The 24,384-nt window shown below is 42.6% G+C and overlaps 1 protein-coding gene across 2 annotated transcripts in view; it reads right to left on the reverse strand.

Annotated features, from left to right (window-relative positions):
* Positions 1-24,384, reverse strand: part of FUT8 (fucosyltransferase 8) — a 409,669-nt gene that overhangs the window by 330,783 nt on the left and 54,502 nt on the right. The window contains exons 1-2 of one of the 2 annotated variants that reach the window (XM_047079498.1): positions 11,581-11,622; positions 5,756-5,876 (exon numbers count right to left, since the gene is read on the reverse strand). The gene's annotated coding sequence lies outside the window, so the exon portion shown is untranslated. Of the gene's footprint in view, positions 1-5,755; positions 5,877-11,580; positions 11,623-24,384 lie in introns of those variants that run through there. The other variant, XM_047079496.1, reaches the window with a different exon arrangement.

The following is a 24,384-nucleotide window of genomic DNA, read 5'->3' on the forward strand; positions in this document are numbered from 1 at the left end:
ATCAAACTGTTTCCAAGTAACTTAACTGTGTCCCAGAACATAACTCAAAAATATTTAAAGGAAATACAGAAAGACAGACAGAAAGAAAGAAAGAAATGGAGGAAGAAAGGGAGAAAGGAAGACAAGGAGGAAGGGAAGAAGGAAGGAAAGGAAGAAGGGAAAAAATCAAGCATCCAACAATGTGAAATTCATAATACCTGGAATCTACTATTTTTATTGATGTTTCTTTTTTTTTCACCAGGCATGCAAATTGAAGCAGGAAATTCAACCCATCATGAGGAAAACAAATCAATCAATCAATAGAAGCAGATATGTGATACAATTAGTAGATAAAAACATTAAAACAGCTGTAATAGGGGCACCTGGGTGGCTCCGTGGGTTGAGCATCTTGTTATGGCCTCATTTATCACCTCGAGGTCATGGGATCATGTTCCACATCAGGCTCTGCACTGACAGTATGGAGCCTGCTTGAGATTCTCTCTCTCCCTCTGTCTCTGCTCCCCCCCCCCTCTCAAAGTAAATAAATAAATAAATAAATAACATTTTTTAAAAACAGCTGTAATAACTATGCAACATATGCTCAAGAAAGTAGAGGAAGGAGTGAGGATGTTAAGGAGAGAAAAAGAAAGTTTAAAAAAAGGCAAAATTGAACTTATTATGAAAAGTACAGTATTTGAGATGAAAACTCAGAACTTCTATGGCAATTATCATTTTTGCCATTATTTCTAGCATTATCAACATCACAGATGTAAAATAATTTTTTACTGGGTCTAAAAATACTTCTTTTCATATAAAAATCTCAAAGTCACATACCAGTGTGCATCCAAACTATCAATGTAGAATAGTGTTTGCATAGTAAAAATATGCTAGCTGTACTTGCTATTGGTATTTATAAAGAATAGAAGCAACATACAGCCTTTTCTGTATGCAAAACATTGTTAAGCCAAGCATAACTTCTATTCAGAAGAGTTTAAAGTCCAATGAAGAATAAAAAATTGGGTTCTGGGACTTCATTTTGAGGCTTGGCGCATGCATAAATTAAAGGGAAAAAAAAAACAGTTTATATGTGCCACTTAAGACATGGAATAAAGCTAGAGACACTTCCCAGGGTCAGTGACAGCAATATTCCCAGTTTGAGGGTGAGCTGAGTTTGAAGTATCTAAGCTAAGAAACGTGGTAAGTAGAAGGAGAAAATTAAGCAAGAAGCTGAAGGAGACCAAAAGGAACCCTTCTGAAAAGTGGGCATGTAAAAAATGTGACCACTATGGTTTACAAGTAGGTATGAATCTCCCTGACAGAGGCGGAGAAGGAGATAACATGAAAACACAATTAAATTCAACCCACAGTTATTGAGTGCCTGTTACCTGCAAAAGACTGCACCAAATGAAGTACTATCCCTTTCCTCCAGCAGCACGAAATATGATGCAAGAGATGGATGCAGATACATAAATAATTGTATCATAAGTCAGACTGATAGCTGCAGTAACATAGACATAACAACAGCTGAGGGAGCATAGGGGAGTAAAATAACTGGATCCTGGGGCTGGAAAATGAGGGAAGACAACATAAAAGGCGACATTTGAACCATGTCCTGTAAGATACAAGGGATTTTACTATATATAATGGGGGCTCATGTGGTTAATTTAATCTCCCGTTTAATTCCATTTATTTCCATTCCATTAATTTCTCCATTTAATTTCCCCCTCCCTCACACCACCATCCATTTCTCTGCCTCTCTCTGCCCTGCTTTATAATCTATAGACTGAATCATCTGACCATCCTTGGTGGCTGGCTGGCTTTTAGTTGAGTTTGGCCAATCCAAGACATCTGCCAGAGATAAGAGGGCAGGAAGAGAGAGAGTTGGGGTATTTATTCACTGTCCCTTCCCTGATTCAGCACTGTGGTTTGGCAGGGGCTGCAACTCTCCCTACCCACAGCTCCTACTCATGGCCTCCAGTTCTCACTGGGCTTTGGTAACAGTATTTCATCTCCTTGGCCCTTTGGGCCTATAGAAGATAAGAGCTTCCCACTCTGCTAGTGTCTGAATGTCTTAAACACTCTTGTGGTCTCCCTTTACCTTGCCCGCGTCTCTTAAATAGTCTCTTCATTTGGAACATCTGAGTTGAACCCAGTCTTAAAGTAGTATAAGCAAAGGCAAAAAGGAACACATGTCATGATTGAGGAACCGTGATTGCATTATGGGGAACATGATGGGGTGGGAATCTAGGGCAGAGGAGAGTAGTTTTAGAGAACTGGGGCCAGATTGTGAGGGCCTCACTAAGGAATTTGGACTTTACTCTTGGGTAAAAGAAATCCAGTAGTAGTTATTGAGTGGGTACAGTCAGATCTGCCTGCTAGCATGTGCAGGATGGAGGTAGGTAAGAAGTCAGGTAAGAAGTTATGGCAGTAATGTCCTAAAATGGGGCACTGGATGATAGTAGCGAGAATAGATTTAAAATCGGTCAACTGGGCTACTTAGGTGGCTCTGTCAGTTAAGCAACCGACTTCGGCTCAAGTCTTGATCTCACAGTTGGTGAGTTCGAGCCCCACATTGGGCTCTATGCTGGCAGCTCAGAGCCTGGAGCCTGCGTTGGATTCCGTGTCTCCCTCTCTCTCTCTCTCTCTTTAAAAAATAAATAAAACATTAAAAAAATTTAAATTGGCCAATAACAAAATCTATAGGGCATGGCAAATAAGTGAATTGAGGGGGGAAAGCCAAAGGAGTTTTTTAGGATGACTTCTAGGTTTCCAGCTTGGGAGAATGGTAACCCTATAAACACAGAGGAAGAGGTTCTTAGAACTGGGAACATGAGTTTGACTGGACCATCTAGAAAGTGAAGTGCCATGGAGCATTAAGGCTGAGAAGCTCAGCAAAGAACTAAAATGTTGGGTCTATGGATCAGGAATAATCTAAGAAAGATAGAAGTAGATACTCTAGAGCTATGGTTCTCAGTTCTAGCAGTCCTTGAGAATCATCTGAGGGGCATTTAAAAAGTAAAGGCCAGGGTCCAACCCCAGATCAATTAAATCTGATTTCTGGGTGGGATCGGAAATCAGACTTAGTTGGGGTGTATTTAATCAGATTTCATTGGATTTAATCTGGGTTTGGATTTTTAAACAGCTCCCCAGGTAATTCTTACTACATCCAGATCGAAAGAAAAACAGAAGCAGCTAAGAATGGAGCCTGGCAAAGGAGATGATAAAGAGCACACATGATAAAGAATGGCAAATAGAGATAAAGGCAGTAAGAAAAATTTTAATCAGGAGTGGGCAAGTACATCACATGCCATAGACAGGCGGAAGGGGAATGAGAAGAGGCCACTACATTTGGTAAATAGGAGATCATTACTGGTCTCTGGGAAAGCAATTTTGTAAACAATATTTTTTTAATGTTTATTTTTTTTTAAGAGAGAGAGCATGAGCTGGGGAGGGGCAGAAAGAGGGAGACACAGAATCCAAAGCAGGCTCCAAGATTTGAGCTGTCAACACAGAGCCTGATGTGGGGCTCCAACTCATGAACCGTGAGATCATGACCTGAGCTGAAGTCAGGCGCTTGACTGAGCCACCCAGGTGCCCCTGGGGAAGCAATTTTAGTGACTGCAGGAGCCAGATTGCAACAAGTAAAGAGCAGATTTTAGATGAGGAACTGGAGTGGGTGTAGACCACTGTTTCAAGATGCTTGGTCCAGTAGATAGTAGAAAACAGCCAGTAACTTAGGCAAAAAAAGTTTGGAGAGAAAGTTTTGTTGGACTTCAAGGGAGAGCATATTGGCTGACTAAGTTAAGGAAACATCAGAGGGAGAGAATGAAGATACACAGTAGAGGAGGGGTTACTGGAATAGCAGGGCCACAGAGGAACCTGGGAGTGGCAGGAGACTATTAGAGGAATCTCAGGAAAGGAATGCCAAAGAGATAAGCTCTAAATTGAGAAAGGTTGAGGGAGTTTAAGCCATCATTTTCATAATGAAGTAGAAGGCACGGTGGCTACTGGGAGAAGAGAAAAGGGAAAGGGCAGAGAACAGTTACTAAGAACTTTGTATGTGCCTGGCACCATGCTGAAATTCTAGCAAGGAAGCTCATCCGGTCATCTAACGTGCTTCTGAAGGACAAATGTCACACGGGATAAGAAGCAAAAATTAGGCTGTTCTGCCTGATTTCAGCCATCTAGTCACCTTGCTCCTCTGGTACCATTACTAATTAATGGCCCTTTAAAGCTTAACCTGCAATTTGTTTTAAGTTAAATACTCATTTCTAGCTGAATAGGGAAAGATTTCAGCTATGATAATATTTCCTTAGTTTAGTTTAAAGGGAAATGCTGTAGAAGAACATTTGAAGAAAGAGGAAAAACCTATTATTGTGAACACTCCACTAGAGAGGGCAAAGAAAGATGGGGTTTTAAAGAGAGTGTTTAATGGTCCAAGCTAAGGGCAATTAATAAATATTTAAGAAGTGGAATTAACCTGCATATTTTTAAGTTCTCCTTTTAAATGTAAAAAATGTTAACTTTAGATTACAAATCCATCAAGGGCTAGGACTGTGCCACCTCTTTCTGTGATGCCTGAGCAACTGTGTGGGCGCAGGGTTGTCCACTAAGGATTGAGCCATCCTCCACTGCCAGAGCCCCCCATTATTATCCCTGCTATATCATACAGGCAAGCAAGCCAGTAAGCTACAATTCTTTTCAGATGCAGATGGAGCCTCTAGATAGGAAACTCATGACGTTGGCTGTCCTTTCCTCTCAGAAACACTTTCCAAAATTAGGATCAGTAAACACAGAAGTAACTGCCAAGGTTTTCCTTCATTGACATCCCAGTGAACCAAGTTGGGGAATGGGCTGCAAAGAAAGGCAGGAAACTTGACCAACCTGCCTGAATGAGCCTTGGGGAACCCCAGAGGGATGACCCTTCAGCTGCCAAAAATCCAGTGGGAATAGAGGTGGGGGATAAGGTGGCAGGGGGCTGGGATGAACTCAGGGTAGCACCCCTACTTGGTTCTCCACGGCTTGAATACTGAACCACTGTAAGTTGTTTCCCACTTATTACTTTGGTCTAGCCTACTTACAAAAAACAGATTTCAGATGATCAGACCTCCCTCTCTTAAACCCAGAAAGTACTCAGCCTTTAAGTTCCATGGAAACTGCATTCCTGTCCACATCACTCACCACTACAATCTTAGATCTACGCACAGTGCCTGGCACACAAGGTAATTCGTGCTCACTAGATATTTACTGAAGGTCTGAATTTGGCTCATATGATCCTGCTTTCTAGTGTTTCTACATATTATTTTTATTTGTTTAAAAAATTCCTTATAAAGTGTTTTTAAAGGTAGTACTATATTTTTTCATAAGTCTTCACATGGAATAGTCAAAGAAAAATTTCAATGCTAGAAGGAAGAGTCACTATGGAGACACAAAGACATTTGCCTATTGCTCCCATGGACTTATTTTACCCATAATTCTGGAAGTGTTCTAATATATATAGGTGCCCTGCAGGAGTATCAATCTGAAACTCCAGGCCTCTCTGTCCTCTGTCTCCTAAATAAATAGCTTTTCAAAGTGTGGTAGCTAGAAGACTGTCAAGGGTTGTATTACCTGACATTTACTTAATGCATTTATTTAGGGGAGTCTCTGTTTCTCTCCTACAGTCTCCCAGAGTTCTCTATCACATCCTGGGTGGGTAGATACAAGACAAACATTTTCATTTCATCTCCATCCCAAAAGGTCAAAATGATGACAAAATCAGAAATAGAACCCACACCTTTGGCTTTATTGCAGATTTCATCCTACTTAACCTTTAGCCAAACATCGGCTTCCTCTCAGCCTCTTCCTTAAGTTTATCTTCTTAATTCATAATCAATGCCAGCTTGGTCAGGTGACTCCTAAATATAATAACAAGAATAGTAAGCTGAATTTTATATAGGATCTTTATACAACTCCATTACAAAACGCTGTGCCAACTTACGAGTTGTAGAATTACAGAGTGGTGCTACTGAATTAAATAACAAGTAACAGCTGATACTAATAATTAGCTTAATTTATGGTCTAGTAGAACTGTCACAACTGAGGCCCCTCTCCCTCCGCCCCTCATCTCCCTGTCTTTTCTTCCTCCTCCCTCCTCCTTTGGCAACAGCAACCAAATGAAGCCCTGCGATTGTCAAATTAGTCATCATAAAGACAAGGCACTTCTTCCTTTACTCTTAGCAGTACAACCTTATTACATCAAGAATTTCCAACCTTTTTTGGAGTCCCATCACCCCATCATTGTTTAATTTCACAAGTGTTTCTCCTGATGGCATGCAGTTGGTGGGAAGGCCATACCAGGATAAATCGAAACCTCTTGAGGATCCTCAACAACTTCAGAAAGGCTCTTGCTTTTTGCAAAATCAAGCTTGGCAATGACTGCTCTACATGGTAACCTTGTAAAAAGGGTTCTCTCCACTTTAAGGGACTAAAAATTAAACACATCAGCAAGGTGATACTGGGGGTCACATGGCCGAAATTAGGAATGATTTTTTTTTTCCAGTGTCTGTGCATGGTGGCTTTCCATGGACAGTCTGACCTCAATGTATTGGACAGGATTCAAGAATGTTCTTATATGAACTTGATCTAAAAACTCATACAGCTTAGATCTAACATGGAATATCCATTTGATCACATTTAACACAGAATATCCATTTTATCACATTTATTAATCACCTACCTCCCTATGTACTGATGCCTAGCTCTGAAGCAGGAATATGGGCTTCCTCTACAATCAAAATAATGTAACCTGGTGACCAAATTCTCCAGGGCCACCAAAGTTGCTCTCTCTGTAAGACATGTTCTCGTGGTCAGATGGAATTAGGACTCGGAGGCTTTTTATATTGTGTGCTGCAGCACGAGAGGTAATTGTCAGTGTCCTCTATACTCTGATAAAACTGCCAACTTACCTGGATAAAATGTATCTCAATAACACTCCATCCTGAGGGAGGGGGCCCTGAGCAGGAAGTAGCACTAACCACTTTATGCATCTTTTATCATTGCATAAAAATGACTAACAACAACTTATTACTAGGTTAAGACGTCAGAACAATTAAAATGAACCTAAAAATTTAACATTGCCAGACTCTTCTGGACTACCTGAGAGTAACTGACATATTCATCTCCCTGCTCTACCCCCCTGCCCCATGAAACTCTTCACAGCAACTCACTTTTTTCTCTAATAGCTCCCTACCTAGAGGTAACAGGCCCAGGTCTGAGTCCCATCAAGCCTGGAGTTTTTTGTCTTTTGTGGGTTTTTTTGGTCAGGGGGAAAGAGGTCTCTTTGTTTTCCTGACAATAAGCTTGTCCACTATAAAAGAACATCAGTGCTCTTTAACTGTGGGCTGAACCAGGAGCAAGCTGTTCTTGCTCCTTACCACCATGTATCTTTTCTGATTTGGTTTGCTGATAACACAACTAAAGTAGAAGCCTTCCTGACAACTGGCCTCCCAATCCCGCTGCCCTGCCATATCTGCTAGAGAAATGACTTTTTGTGTAAAACCACGTTTGGCAAATAGAAGAGGAAATTTCTGTTTGCAGAGAGTTCTTTGGTTTTACCCTTTGTTTTCCCAGAATGAACACAGGCCCTTCAGATTTTTAAATTGGAAGAGGGTCCAAATCCTTCTCTACAAGTCAGTGTCTGGCAAACATGAATTTAAATCCACTGGCACCACTTACTTGCTACAAGGTTCTCTGGGCTTATTTCATCATCTGTAAAATGGGGCCAAGTCTAGTGAGAGCTATTGGCACTCCTGCCCCATTCTTGCTATTCACTTCCATTCCTTGTCTATGGTGATTAGGAGCCTGAATTTTACTGCCTAGAATATTTATCACATGTAGCAACTAGTTTAATTATAACAATATGAATTGATAGAAAATAATTTTTGGAAGTAATCAAACTACGTTTGAAATTTCCTAGGCTCATTTCAGAGGTAGTTTCCAAGGCAGTAGGCAATGACCAGGGATCACAGTCCTTGAGCCCTGGGACCCCTCACCTTCCAACTTAACAAATGACCCTGGGTGTTTATTTATTAGTGACTGAAGAGCTTTTGTAAACCAATTACCATGAGCAAACAGCACTTATTGTAAAGCAATAAACAACAATAAACCTTGCCCTTATCTAAATTCATTGCTCTAAGCCACAGACCTCTGCAGGGAACAGTTAGGTTTAAAACTCACAGTTGGTTAAGATTGAAGATTTATAGACACTCCAGTCCAGCCCTCCTTGGGGAGCCAACACTGCTGAAGTACCAAGTCTGGAAGGCCAAATAACCTATACCAGGGGCACCTTTGGTCTTTCACTGGGGGCAGGGGAGGAAAAGGAGGGAAAAAAAAAAAAATCCTGGGCTATCAAAACACCTTTTTCCCAGGACATCGGAGTAGGCAACACATTACAGACAATTTCTCCTCCAGGTATATTGACCAATAAAATAAATGGAAAAATCATTGTTGTCCAGTCACACGTGGCAGATTGAACCCTCACATTTATCTCTATTCTCGCAAAACAAATTCAGCAAAAAAATTTTCAATGACATAAAACCAGAAAGACTGAAAGAGCACTAGACAAAGACACAGCAAATCAGAGAAATGAATAATATTTCAGAGAAAGTTGAAAGCTAAACATGCTGGAGAAAGAAATCAGTTAGGGTTTCAGAGACTCGGCCACTGGAGGCAACCGGTATCTCCCAAGGTCAGAGTTCTAAGCAGGCCTGAAAACAGGGATTGGTTGCATGTTTATATAAAACCCATTCAGATCACTTCTAGTCCCCCTCCTTCTCCCCTTCTCCTCTAGGATTATGTTCCAGAGAGGGACACCAGGCACTTTGAAGAGGGGTGGATGGTAGCACTGAAGAGAGTCCACAACTGCTTTCTTCCCACAATTGGCTTCTAGCACATCAGCAGCTGGGCTTGTAGCCCCAAAGGGCAAACTGAAGGATTTTCTCTGAGAAGTCTGATAGGCCCAAGAAAAATTGAGGTCTCGCTAGTTGACTCAGATCCCAGCTAGGGTAACCAGATTTAGCAAATAAAAATACAGAATGCCCAAAGTAAATTTGAATTTTAGATAAACAATGGATACTTTCTTAGTTAAATTGTCCCATACAATATTTGGAGCATGCTTATATTTTTAAAAAATTGTTTATTGTTTATCTGATATCCAAATTGAACTGGGCATCTTGTATTTTATCTGGCATCTGTGCCCACCACCCCAAGTTCTAGTTAGCCTCTCAGTGCCTCATGCTTATATAGAAACAAAGGTCAAGAAACACCAGATGTGTGAGAAAGGCCTCCGACATGAAAGACAGAAGGCCAAAACCAACTAACAATGAATGAAACAGGAGAAAACTAAATGAGCAAGAATGACTGTCATCAGGAGTACTTGGGTGACTCGGCCGGTTGAGTGTCTGACTCTGGGTTTTGGCTCTGGTCATGATCTCATGGTCATGGGATCAAGCCATGTGTGGAGCTCCACGCTAGTAGTGCAGAGCCTGCTTGAGATTCTCTCTCTCCCTCTCTCTCTCTCCCCCAACTTTCATACGTGCACTCTCTCTCAAAATAAATGGATGAACTTAAAAAAAAAGAATGAATATCATCAGAGAGATAAGAGAAAAATTGCTTCCATGAAACAAGAACAGCATTCTATTTAAAAAGAAGAGGGATGCCTGGGTGGCTCAGTCAATTAAGTGGCCAACTCTTGATTTTGGCTCAGGTCATGATCTCATGGTTCCTGAGTTCAAGCCCCAAATCAGTCTCTACATTGATGGTGCAGAGACTGCTTGGGATTCCCTCTCTCCCTCTCTCTCTGCCTCTCCCCCACTCATATTCTCTCTCTCTCTCTCTCTCTCTCTCTCTCTCTCAAAAATAAATAATAAACTGGGGCGCCTGGGTGGCGCAGTCGGTTAAGCGTCCGACTTCAGCCAGGTCACGATCTCGCGGTCTGTGAGTTCGAGCCCCATGTCAGGCTCTGGGCTGATGGCTCAGAGCCTGGAGCCTGTTTCTGATTCTGTGTCTCCTTCTCTCTCTGCCCCTCCCCCGTTCATGCTCTGTCTCTCTCTGTCCCAAAAATAAATAAACGTTGAAAAAAAAAATTAAAAAAAAAATAAATAATAAACTTTAAAAAAAAGAAGAAAGGAAGGGAACAAAGAAGGAAAAAAGTTCAGAAAATGAGCAAACTCTCAGAAATTGAAAATAATGATTTTTGAAATTAAAAATTTACTGTAAGACTTGGAAGATAAATAAAGGAGTCCTGGCATGGGGTGTTGGAGCCCAAGGAGGATGAGGAAGATATCCATGGTGGAATACTCCAGCACCAGGTAGGAAAAGTACAAGATTAACCCGGAAAAGATGTGCTGGAAGGCAAAAAAGTGCTTAAAGAATGATGGGGATGTGTCAAAAGGACACAGAAAACAACTTGAAAGGACTTTCACTGGGGACAATTTAAGCATCAAAATACTTAATGAGTAACGTAAAAGTTTGATGAGAAATGGGATACTTGCATAATTTTAAATTAACTCCCCACTAACTACTTAGTCATTATGAAATAACTGGCCTGTTATTTTCCAATGTGCTACGATCATGTTAAGTCAGACTGAGGAACTCCTCTAGACTGAAGGAGACTGAAGATATTATCAAGACAACTGTTCAAACCTAAATGGGATCTAACTATTGGGTAATAGTAATATAACTTCCTGATTTCCGTAACTGTATTGTGGATTTGTAGGTTATGTCCATGTTTGTAGGAAATACACAATAAAATATGGAGGATGATGGAGCATCAAATCAACAGTTTACACTCAATGGTTCAGGGAGAAAAAGTTATATACACTATAGTTGCAACTTTTTTGAAAGTGTGTGATTATTTCAAAACAAACAAAAAACAGCAAATATATCATGCAATTGTAAGGATAATTAAATGGGCTAATGTATATAAAAGACGGGCTATAAACAGTGGTTTCCTGACATTTGGATTTAATGGTCCAATAAAACACTTTTTTTTTAATGTTTATTTTTGAGAGAGGAAGAGACACAGTGTGAGCAGGGGAGGGGCAGAGAAAGAGGAAGACACAGAATCTGAAGCAGGATACAGGCTCTCAGCTGTCAGCACAGAGCCCAATGCAGGGCTTGAACCCACAAACCCCGAGATCATGACCTGAGCTGAGGTCAGATGCTTAACCGACTGAGCCACCCCAGTCACCACCTTTTATTTGGCCACAGAATGACATTAAGAAGAATAAGAGTACCATCAATTATTATTATCATTTCATAAATGATTATTTCTGTGAAGAGCATCTCACAATCTCACAACTCGGAAACTGAATACATTTGTTTCTAAGTAGAACTCAGCACACTACCCTTATTCTTATCGTTTTGCTATTGTACCAACTTCTGAAAATGCCTTCATGAACCAGGCCATGTCGTTGTATTTGGGGCCCCTGTCTCTCCCTTTCCTTGCCCATTCACCTAACCTAAAAGGTTGCATTGTCCAATATGGCCACTAGCCACATGTGGCTATAAGCATTTGAAATGTGGTCAGTCCATTTTAAAATAAAGTATAAAAAGGGGCACCTGGGTGGCGCAGTCAGTTGAGTATCCGACTTTGGCTCAGGTCATGATCTCGTGGTTTGTGAGTTCGAGCCCCGCATCAGGGCTGATGGCTCAGAGCCTGGAGCCTGCTTCGGATTCTGTGTCTCCCTCTCTCTCTGCCCCTTCCCTGCTTGCGCTCTGTCTCTCTGTCAAAAATAAATAAACACCAAAAAAAAATGTTTTAAGAAAATAAAACAAAGTATAAATGAAGTGTTAACATAAGTGTAAAATACACACTGGATTTCAAAAATACAGTATGAGAAAAATGTCAAATATCTCCCCCTGATAATTTATATATCATTTACATGTTGAAATAATAGTATTTTGGACATACTGGGTTAAATACATTATTAAAATTAATTTCACTTGTTTCCTTTTACCTTTTCAAATGTAGCTACCAGCAAATTTTAAGTTATGTAAGTGGCTCACATTATATTTGCACTGCACCGGCACTGCTCTAAGGAACAGTCTTGTCTTTTCCAAATCAATTTGTAAGCTTTGGTTGTGCAGAGCTGGGAGATGAAAAGAAATGGATTGGAGAGGCAGGAGGAAGAAGAAGGGGTGAGCAAGAGGGGGCATAAACACATGCCTGGGGATTGAGGACAATTTGAGGGATTTGGTAGTAAAAGTCTCTGTCAGATGCAGATTGAGGAGGAGAGAAAAGGGAATTTAAGGAGTGTCCTCTGGGTTTATAAATCAGATCCCCTTTAGCATTCTTTGACAGATTTGCATCTCTAAAGATTAGAATACAGGTTTCATTTCTTCTTGGCTCTGGGATTACCTTCTTTGATTATGATTCTGGGAAACTGAGCCTCCTGAGAACCTCAGGATTTATTTGGGTTACTTTATTATTCTAAACAGTCATTGAATTAGTCCACAGAACTCTTCAGAACGTTTTCCCCCCATCTCTTTTCCCCATTCTTTCCACCCTTCCAGTTGGGGCGCTGGGGTAACATGAGGGTAGGCTGCTCAGTGCTGGAAGGACCCATCTATATTCCCACCCCTAACCCACCTGATCCCATCTCTTGCTCAGTTAGACCTCACACAGCCCTCCTGTGGGAATGACAGGTGATGGTAGTCACATTCTAATGGAAGTTTCACCCCATTAATACTTTCTTACCCACTAGGCTCATTCTTAAAGATGAAGAATCATTTGCATAATGAGATGTCACTTTTCTACCAGCTTCCTCTATTAATTATTCAGGCCTTCCCTTCACACTTACTCTGAAGCAAATGGTCTCTGATACACACAGCTCCCTCCCATGGGGAAATCCACCTTCTGAAATGTAGGAAGGAAAGGGCAGAAGGGGCAGACAACAGCCATAGCCAACCCCTCTGCCCAACTCCAAGTGTGCCCAAATTCCTCAAGCTCTGGAGAAGCCTAGAGAAGCTACTGTTCTTAGAGATTCAATAAACTGCCAGGCACCTGGGTGGCTCAGTAGGTTAAGTGTCCAACTCTTGACTTCGGCTCAGGTCATGATCTCATGTTCCTGAGATCAACCCCAGCATTGGGCTCTGCACTGACAGCACAGAGCCTGCTTGGGATTCTCTCTCTGTCCCTGCCCTGCTCGTGTGCTCTCTCAATAAATAAATAAATAAATAAATAAATGAGATTAAATTGCTCAAGGACACATAGCCCTTCCTTCCTTCGATTTCCCCTTTCTTTAGCTCTACCCTTTCCCCCAACTTTCCTCTTCTAGTTCTCTCTAACACATGTTTCTTCCTTGCCCCCCTTGCTCTTAAAGAAAGAGTCCGAATCCTCTTTCGAGCCATAGTGGGTATGCCAGTTCTCCTGAGGATAATGCAGAGAAGCCTTTTAACTGACTATAGAATGAACGACTGGTTAGAAAGACTCTCAGTCTCCAGGATGTAGTTGGAAAGTCCAGGATGTTTTGAAGGATAGGAACCTCTCCCAGGGCTCTAAAAGCTTAACATTTTCATCAAGTGCTTAATTTAACTGGATAAAGTTGGCCTTTTTAGGAGTCTACTCTGAGGGATCCTATGGCTTCTCTGCCACCACTGACCAGAGTGATCCTTTGAGAAGGGACCCAGAGCTGTGGCAGGGCATATGCTGAGTACTCATTCTGGTGGGCTGTTGTATATATACTAGCAATAATCTTCATAATGTCATCATAGAGCATAAGATTTTCTAAGGATTTCTTTTCTTGGCAAAATAACACAGAAACCATCAAGGGGAAAACTCCTGTAACAGCTTTTCAGGGCCCAATCCTTCCAAGGCTGGTACACTCAAGTCTCTTTTTCATATATCACTTCCTCAGAGATGCCTTTCCTGACTTCTCATCTAGAATAGCAATTCGCCAGCCCCATTTACTCTGCATAACACTACAGTGGGTCGTTTTGTCATGTTTACCACTACCTTCAATGTTCTTCCTCACTTATTAATTCTGTCTTCCCCACTAGAACATAAACTCCATAAGGGTAGGAATATTGTCTGTCTTATGCTGTCTCGCTGATGTGTGGCACGTACTGGCTGCCCAAGGATCATCTCTGGACTGAACAAGTGAAGGAATCAGAGCGAGAGAGTAAGAGGAAGAATTAGGCCTTAGGAGGGGAGTCATGCCCCTCTTTGCTCTGCAGGACACCTGCGAATGCTCAAAAAGTGCTGACTATTTAACAAAAGCCTCAGTGGTTGAGGGCCCTGCCCAATATAGCTGAAAGAGAAGGACAGAGTGCTTTAACTGGAAATGATACTCCCATTATTTTACCCCAAGCTTAATGTGGCCAAAAATGGTAGAATAGAATAGAATAGAATACCCTGGAAAGGTTCTTGCCAAAGGGATTAGAACAGAGGGAGGAAGAAAAGACTAATGTGAAGGATCACTCTAAACTTCAAAAGGTACATACTGTACCTGGGAACACAGCCAAAGCATGAGGGCTGGGTGTGGACCGCAAACCCTCAGGGGCAAGCCCTGGTGCAAAGAGAAGACCTGTGTGGCCCAGAAATGATGTGATATGGTAGAAAATTAGATTAAAGGGATCATTAGTGATGCAGATGTACCTAGATTTCAAGGAGGACCTGGGCCTATAGGAGGGTCATCCCAGGTGCCTTTTTGCCAAGATTTTGAGACAGAAATGCGTGTGGTCCTACAGTGCTCTATTAAGAAGAGCATAAACCTAGGTGAGCCTGTCTGAACCAAGTAGACAAAGGCAGGTCAAGGGCTTCCCTCCCATCAAGTGCATATGTGCAAATGCCTAGTGGGGTGAGGGCAGGATCCTGCCAGCTGGGGTCTGCTCCCTTGGGGCAAGAGAATGCTGAGAAAGATGAGGCTGCCTGGCCCTGGTGTGAGCTCTTTCAAAATGGTTCTGGATCTGTTATCTCATTTTACTCCCATTTCAAACCTGTGAGGTTGGGAGGGCAGCTACTGTTTTCATGGCCATTTATGAACATGGAGACTGAGCACAGTAAGTTTGCAGCTTATCTTGAGTCAACTTGCTTAAAACAGTAAGAGAACGTTGCTCTCTCCACCAGGTTTTTAAAATGTGGAGCCCTGCATCAAAATCACCTGGAAGCACCTTTAAAATGACCCTTGGGTGGGAAAAATAAAATAAAAATAAAACAAAATGACCCACCCCAGAAATCCTTAATCAGAGGACCTCCGGGGTCAGAGTCCAGAAATCTGCATTTTTATGGTGAGTTCCAGCCAATTTTTATGCAGACTAATTATTTAGTCTGGCATACCTTCCTTAACTCTAAACAAAATGTGTAATCCATTGAGCCATTAGCTCACTTCTGAGCACATCTATTCCTATATTCTTTTTCTCAAATAGTCTCCCTTTGATCCGGAAACACAAGGAGTTCCTTAGAAGAGAGGATCGGGTGGTTGTAAAGTGAAGCCGGAACAAACATTAATGAGGCCTATTTAAAGCTCTGGTGAGGAACACTTGTTGAAATAATCATAACTAAATTGCAGATTGTAAAATACTGCAAAGCCTGGGAACCTGCTCTTCAGTGGTTAAAGTGACATGCAACCCAACTAGCTGATCAAGTGTTCCAGGACTAAAAGGAACTGACAAAGACCTTCGGAGTCATCACAACTGGCAGGACCGAAGCTCCATGGCAGGCTGGAGGGCTGTGGAAACGAGATATGCTGCAACAAGTTCCAGAGCAAAACAAAGAAACCATTTTCAAACAGCCGTTGAAAGTCTATAAAGTAAGGATGGGGGAGGATCTACCAAAACATCCAAAGCAATTGAAGGAAATACCCAGTTCCAACAGAGAATGGATTCTTGGCAAAAGGGGCACAGCAGAAATCATAATCTATTTTAGTGTACATTACTGTGAGTTTGTAGAAATATAAATGAGCCGCTAAGAATAGTGTCCTTACTTCTCGGGGTGCCTGGGTGGTTCAGTCAGTTACGCCTCGGACTTCAGCTCAGGTCATGATCTCGCGGTTTGTGAGTTCGAGCCCCACGTTGGGCTCTGTGCTGACAGCTCAGAGCCTGGAGTCTACTTCAGATTCTGTGTCTCTCTCTCTGCCCTCTTCCCTTGCTTGCACTCCGTATCTCTCTCTCTCTCTCAAAAACAAATAAACATTTAAAACAATTTTTTTAAAAGAATGGTGTCCTTACTTCTGTAGTAATCCCTTACGTTTGCAGCACTCTTGAGGGCTTAAAATCCTCCATATAACCATGCTCATGTGACCCTATAGCACCTTAAAAATACGAAGCCCTTTGACCGTTCTTCATTATTTATAATCTTCACCACTGCCCTGCAATAGTTATCATCCCCATTTTGCAAATGAGAAAGTTTAGACTTTTAAAATGGAGAGATCTAGGGGCGCCTGGGTGGCGCAGTCGGTTAAGCGTCTGACTTCAGCCAGGTCACGATCTCGCGGTCCGTGAGTTCGAGCCCCGCGTCAGGCTCTGGGCTGATGGCTCAGAGCCTGGAGCCTGTTTCCGATTCTGTGTCTCCCTCTCTCTCTGCCCCTCGCCTGTTCATGCTCTGTCTCTCTCTGTCCCAAAAATAAATAAACGTTGAAAAAAAAAAAATAAAAATAAATAAAATGGAGAGATCTACAGAAGATCACCCAACTCATTTGTGAAGAAAGTAGGACTCGATCTAAGGGCTTTCCCTTCTCCTCACTTGTCCCCCTACTATTGACTTCTGCAAATAAGTAAAATGTAGCTCAGGCAATCATAGCATTTGAGGGCTATAAGCCAACCTCCCATTTGACAGATGAGAGAACTGAGGCACTGACAGTACAATTGAGGCTTTGTCCCAGGTCGCATGGTTATCAATAGCACTCAGATACTGGATCCCATCTCATGATCATCCAGTTCAGAGTTCATTTGTTCTACTTTGCCTTGCTTCCTCTCATAGTTTATGGGTAGCTAAATGTAAGTCATGCATGTTAATTTGGAGACTTGGAGTAAATACCTTTAATAAGGGAGCTCCCTAAAGTATGGAAGCCTAACAGATTAAAAATTCATTAAGTTGGTTTCAAAGGGCATCTGTGGGGGCATCTGGGTGCCTCAGTCAGTTAAGCATCCGACTCTTGATCTTGGCTCAGGTCAGAATCTCACGGCTTGTGAGTTCGAGCCCCACGTCGGGTTCCACACTGACAGTGCAGAGCCTGCTTGGGATTCTCTCTCTCTCCCTCTCTCTCTCTCTGCCCCTCCTGCATTTGCTCTCTCTTTCTCTAATAAATAAACTTAACAAAAAAGGGGGGGGGCATCTCTGGCCCTTTACATTTAGTGGTTTTAAAGGCTTTGAGCTTTCGGCTTCTCACACCTTATATTATAATATAATATAGATATAGATTATATGTTATAATCAATACACTTGCCATAATAAACAGTATAGAAATATTTGCTCTGAGTGATGTTCAGATTTCTCTTGTTGCTGTCGATGGCTAGAAGCTCCAGACAATGGCAAAACTGCAAATGTCATTTTATGTTAGACTCTTGGTAACAGGGAGAGACCGATGAAAAGGAAAACTGGATTCAAAACATGATTTCTAAAGTTACCAGTTGCCAGAGGCCACATGAGGCCTAGCCCCGGGACAACAGGTAAAAGTGAGTGTGCTTTGCAGGCATGTGAACAAGTACTCATACGCCCATGTGCTTAATAGCATTATTCAACAGCCAAGATATGGAAGCAACCCAAGTGTCCATCAACAGATGAACCGATAAGCAAAATGTGGTGTCTACATACAAGGGAATAATATGTAGCTGTTAAAAGGAAGGGAATTTTGACAGGTTACAACATGGATGAACCCTGAAGACATTATGCTAAGTGAAATAAGCAAAAGGACAAATGTTGTATGATTCCTCTTATATGCGGTTCTTAGGCAGTGAAATTCTTACAGACAGTAAAATGGTGGTTGGCGGCGAGTGAGAGAGCAGAAAATGGGAAGTTAGTGTTGAACAGGTTTCGAGTTTCAAAAAAAAAAAGAATATGCCTTGTTTTTTTGTTTCCTCCCTCATTTCCTATGGGCAATAGGGTTATGTGTCCCTGTGATAGCCTGGGGACTCCAGTTCAAGCTCCAGATTTTTTTTCAACCTTTTTGAAAATGTTCACAGCACTACAAGCAAACAGGAAGACAAATCCAGAATGTGGGGCGTTACGTAAGACAGTCGGGCCTCTTCAAAAGTCAGTATCCCTAAAAAAGGAATGATGGGGAGGATAGTCTAGATTGAAAGAGCCAACCAAACACAATGAATGCATAAACTGTGATTGGCTCATAGTTGGAAAACACTAAAAGACATTTTGGGAACAACAGAAAATGTGTGAATATTTAGGTAATATTTAAAAATCATTGCCTATTGTTTTAGATGTAGTAATGGTATTGGGGTTATGTAGGAGAATCTGTTTACTCGGAGGAGGTACATGCTGAAGTATTTAGCGGTGAAGCAGTCATGATGTTTGCAATTTACTTTCAAGTGATTGAGGGAAAGATACCCACATAAGAGCAAAGTAACTATACAAAACCCACAAGTAACAGCGAAATGGCAGTCACGAATAAAACAGTTATTGAACCTAAATGATGTGTATAAAGGTGTTCACTATGTTACTTTTTCAGCAATTTTGTATACCTAATAATATTTATTATATGATCTGTAAAAATTGAGTATTTGTGGATTCATAAATATGAAATCACTAATTGATACTTTCTCTAGTCAAATCCACCATCATTGCCCGTTGCTGAGTGTTGAGGGTGTACCAGGCACTTGGCCAAACCTTTACACATTATTTCATGTAATTCTCAAACACTCTATAAAGATGGTGCTATCATTAGTCTCACTTTTACAGATAAGCAAGCTGAGGTGCACAGATCAAGTAACTTCTCCGAGATTCTTAGCTATTGAGTGCAGTCAGGATTCACACACAGTCTGGCTACAGACAGGATAACCCCTTCAGAATCCTGGTAAAACTGGAGACAATTCTAGGCATTGAGGCAAGCCCATGATGGAGATGTATTGGGACCCAAAAGCCTTTCAGAGCCCCTTACCCTATAGCCATTAAGGGCTTATTTCTCCTCCTCCTCCTCCTCCTCCTCCTCCTCCTCCTCCTCCTCTTTTTCATTTTTTAAGTAAGCTCTAGATCAGGAATCAAGCTAGATCAAGCTTTACTGACTGAGCCAGCCAGGAGCCCCCAGGGTATATTTCAACTATATAGGAATAGGGTCCTAGGCTGCAATGCCCCAAGGTAAAAGCCTTTGTACCTGGGTTCTAGTGATGAATCTGGGTATTCTGCCCCACTCAGGGAAACTCTGGGTATTTTACAGCTATTATCTCATCTGTAGCCCTGGGCAAAAACTGGGAGCAAGTGTAATTAACTATCTCTAGTTGCAGCTCCAAAGGCTTGCCTGAAGTTCCTGGCTCTAAGATCCACCTGGCTTTAAACGGCAACAACAGTAACCACAACAGTTAAAATTTATATAATACTTGTTATGAGCCAGGCATTCTTCTAAGTGCTGAAATATACTAACAAATCCCCCACAACACCTCTCTGGAGTAGGGATGTTATTATCCCCACTTTAGGGGATAATAAACTGAGGCACAGAATATATGTCCCCAAGGTCACACAGACAGTAGGTGAAGGAATCTGATTCCAGCCAGAGTCTGCTTATAGCTTGTTAATCCTGATAGGATCCCAGAGATGCCTATTGGTTCTTGGCAGTCCTGATGAGAATTTTATCTCAGTGCTTGCCCCTGACAGTGTGAGTTGAGACCTCTGCCAGTTATGCGAACCTGTGTTCCGATTCCCAGCTCGTTCTAAATGTGGCCTTGAAGGTCTTTATTTCTTACAAAACAGCAATAACTCTCAGGTGGTTCAGTATCCGAGCTAATCCCCCACCTTGCTACCTGCCTAGGATGTGGACCTAACAGACCACAGGAAACTTGCAAGTTTATCTTCAACAGAAAGAAGAGAAGACTTCCTGGTCGGTGTCACCTGATATAACCAACCACAAAGCCAGCTACTGGACCCGACTGTGAAGTGGGACAGAGCTAGGCCTTCCCCACCCCACACGTCCTCCCACCTGCCACTGTCCCTCAGTGTCAAATGAACCCCTTACAGTAAGGTCCTAGTGACACATCTTAGGATCCCTTGGAGACAAGGACAGCCCACCCAAAGGAGTGCCTCTGGTGGCAGAATTTCAGGCATGGTAATAAAAGCAGGCTTATTTCCCTTTGTGCCATAGGAAAAATTTTTAAAAAGAAAAAAAACAATTTCTGTTCCTCTTCACTGGCCGTCTAGCATGACAAATCAGCCAAGGTTCTGTGTTCAGTGATCTCAGCTCTTGGTTTTGTCTCGGCCAGTGGCAGCAGTTAGCTACTAGCTTTTCTACAATTCAAGGGTCAAGCCCAAAAAGGAATTAAGCTGAAGGTGCCCCAGAGGATGCAGTGGGGATGGGTGGAGAGAGGCTGAGGCTTCCTGGATGAGGGACAGAGCTGAAATCTGCAAGCCTGGAAGGACATTAAAGGGGAGATGTCCTCAAATGGTGGACACCTGTGCCTCTTGAGCAGGGTCTGGGGAGAGAGTTGGCACCTGGCAGTCAGGGCTCCAAAGTGTCTGTGTAGGAGGGTCTTAGTGGCAGAAATCTGAGGAGAGGTGGAGGCTGTTCTAACTATCTCTATATTCACGGGAAGGAAGGAGCAAATAGTAATTATCTATAGTGAAGAAGGGTAGACACTGACCCAGATTATTGGGGGAAGGGCTCCTTCCACTCTCCCCCCATCCCAGACGTGGCCCATACCTAATGCCTCAGGAACAATCTCTAATTATATGACATTGAAAACTCGGACAAGGGCCTATAGCAGAGCCTGCAGGCAAAGTAGACGCTAATATTGGAAACCTTTTAGCCCAATAGTTGCATCTTGTAACAAAAGAAGGAATATTAATAGTCGCTATTTTATTGACTATCTCAGACCCCTGCTGCATTCTTCTGTTACCAAGTAGGCCCCTAGACTTTAGTACTGCCCAGGGGAGAGGAAGAAGGAATTTCAATAATAATTAATATCAAAGGACCCTCCCCCCACCCCACAACAACCCCAGTCAGCCCAAGGTGGGGGTTCAGAGCTTGATTTCGGTTGTTTCGGAAAAATAAAAACTTGCTCCTTGACAAAGTGGAGCAAATGCATACCTGTTATTTAGGCCTCAGTGGGAGGACAGCAGTGGGGAAGGGGAGAGGTCTGAGTGATCCTGGAATCACCAGGCATCTGGAGACACTGCCAGGCTCTGCCCCCCTCCATTTGCTGTTAGTAGGCAAAAGACAAATTAGCCCAGTGCCTCCTGAGCCAGAGTTTGCAATGCAGAGTCTGCAAGAATGTTTGCTTGGGGAGCTGCACTGTTCTTTATCTCAGCAGGTATAATTCCATCACATGATTGTCTTGGATCTGCTTTTCCCTGCTCCGGCCCAAGCTTGCCAATTCAGACAAGCATTGCTGAGAAATAAATAGTCCTTCTCTGTGTCAGCCCAGAAAACACTAGGGGTCTCTTTACATAGAATATAATGAGAATTTCCTGACTTCTGGAGTTAGAAAGGGCCTCTTTCCCTACCCCAAGGGCCTACAAGCTGAACTTCCCCTTTGCAGGCAACTCCCTGGCCTCAGCAGGGAAGCCAGGCTAACCGTGCACCACTTCCCTCTCGGGTCCCAACCCTGTCCTGAGCTTTACAGGTCACTGGTAGGTGAGTCAAAGAAAGAAGACCTCGGGGCGCCCGGCTTGCTCAGTTGGTTAAGCATCTGAATTCGGCTCAGGTCATGATCTCGCGATCTGTGAGTTCAAGCCCGGCGTGCTGTGCTGACAGCTCAGAGGCTGGAGCCTGCTTCAGATTCTGTGTCTCCCTCTCTCTCTGTTCCTCCCCCTGTTGCTCTCTCTCTCTCTCTCTCTCTCTCTCAGAAATAAAATAAACATTAAAAAATAAAAAAATTAAAAAAACTTTAAGAAAGAAGACCTCAAAAAGAGGCAGAGGGCTCATAGGGCCTCCATAGAGACAAGAGCCATGCTGCCTGGGAAACTTCCAGTACAGCATTGCTGTCTCTAGCCCCAAGGATTATTTCTGTTGCAGCATAAAGTTACCTTGGGCAGGTAGCTTTCTTTCTTTTCTCTTCTTTTTTTTTTTTTTTTTTTTTGTTTATTTTTTTTGTGGGGGAGGGGCAGAGAGAGAGGGAGACAGAATCTGAAGCAGGCTCCAGGCTCTGAGCTGTAAGCACAGAGCTGGACGTGGGGCTCAAATTTACCAACCGTGAGATCATGACCTGAGCCAATGTCACATGCTTAACCACGCAGGCGCCCCTGGGCAGATAACTTTCACTGTCTGGGAACTGCTGACAAGGAAAGCAATAGAAGGGGACTTCTCAGCCCAAGTCCCAAAGGTTCAACCACTCAGCTCAGGCACAGGAGAAGGTGGATCGTTGTCAATAGTGGCTGCCTGCCCATTTGTACTTCCTGTGGGGTTCTGTGAAGCCAGGTCAGGGTCTGACCTTCTTTCAGGCCACAGATGTTCCCTCTTGGTATCTGTTCAGGACTAAGTTAGCTTGGGAGACTCTGGGATTCTGAGAAGCCCTTAACAGGGACCAAGAGAACTTAGATCCCATGGTTAAGTTCTAGGGACAACTCGGGACGGGGGTCAGACCCTGCGGTGACCTAATGTTTTACCTTCTCCAACTTATCTTAGAAGTTTAATTTGGGGTGCCTGGGTGGCTCAGTCAGTTAAGCGTCTGACTTCAGCTCAGGTCATGACCTCACGGACTGTGAGTTCGAGCCCCATGTCAGGCTCTGTGCTGACAGCTTGGAGGCTGGAGCCTGCTTCAGATTGTGTCTCCCTCTCTCTCTGCCCCTCCCCCACTTGTGCTCTGACTCTCTCTCTCTCTCTCTCTCTCTCAAAAACAAATAAAAATGTAAAAAAAAATTATAAAATAAAAAAAGAAGTGTTTTCAATTTAATAAGCTCTGTTGTGAACATTTTCATAGCAAAAAAAAATGTTTTAAAACTTGGAACCCCCTCACCAACCAAGTGTTCTCATTTGTCTGTTCTCCTGCCTTTTCCTTGTCTACATGCATCCATATTTGGCGTAGAGCTGTTTTCCCAACATAGATAAGTGTTCCACTTTCCTTACCAGATAACTGCTATCACTCACCCTTTCATTCTGTAGCGCAGTGGTTCTAAAAGCTGGATGTGCGTCATTTAGAGTGCTTACTTAAAGTTCACATGTCTGGAGTGAGACTTGATTCTATGGAACTGGGCGTCGGGCACAGGATTCCATTCCCCTCCCCTGATACAAGACCTTAACATCTATTGACAATATGTTTCTATACACATGTTACAAGGTAATATAAACAAGATGACAGAAAAGCAAATCGCTTTACTATTCTCTTTGGGACTGGTGAAAACACACAACTGCCACTCGAGTTCCTGAGCTGTCTCTGATGGATGCTGGATTTTCTCCATTTGCCCCTCAGATCCACTCTTTACCCTTCTCCACCTGCTCTTTTCCCCAAGAGGCTGCACCACAGGGGTTTGCACTGATGGGCTCCCTTTGCTCTCCAGTGTCTGGGAGGATGGGCCGACAGCTTGGCATGTTTATTTCTCTCCTTCCTTCCTGTGATCCTGCCCTCCCCTTCGGCTTTCTTTCTGGGTCCCCTTAGCTGGTTCTGCCCCCCTCTCCCTATTAGACCTATTGGTGCTAATGGTTCCTGCACTTACCAAACCAAGAGTAGGGCACCATTCCCTCTTCTTTGTCTAAGCCCAGCCCATACTTTGTAAACAATGTCTTTATTACGCTTCTCTCAAATGACTCACTCTCAGGCTTTTTTTTTTTTTTTTTTTTTTTTGCCAGGACCCTGATTGACGTAACCTTTAGAACATTTTGCTTTTATTACTATTTCTAAATTAATATGGAGAAAAATTTTAACTAATTTTGCCCATGCCTAAGCTTCTGCAAGTGGGATTTTATTTTCCCTTGGTAAAGCCAGAGTAGCTGATTTAAAATTTTAAATATAAAAAAATAATTTGTGGCTTTGTTGGGAAAAGTAAGAACCTGACTACGGTTGCTTTCAAGAGATAACTTTGGGGACATAGGAAAAAAAAATCTTATAAACTCTGCACCTGGAACAAGCAGGGCCCAGTGGTTTTGATGCACGCTGGTATAAGGAGCATTGGGTAAGGGGGCCCTTCAGGTTCCTCACAACACAGCCGCTTAAGTCATCAGCATCCCTTCCAAAGTGCCAGGATATTCCTCCTTTAAGACCCATACCAATGAGTTTGAGATAAAACAATTTTACGTGAAAGCCCAGCCTGGTGGACAGATTTGGGGGAGT

The sequence above is a fragment of the Lynx rufus genome, unplaced genomic scaffold (assembly GCF_022079265.1).
Source record: "Lynx rufus isolate CCGP_SWC_20201006 ecotype Redwood Valley unplaced genomic scaffold, mLynRuf1.p SCAF_17, whole genome shotgun sequence".
Lineage (NCBI taxonomy): Eukaryota > Metazoa > Chordata > Mammalia > Carnivora > Felidae > Lynx > Lynx rufus.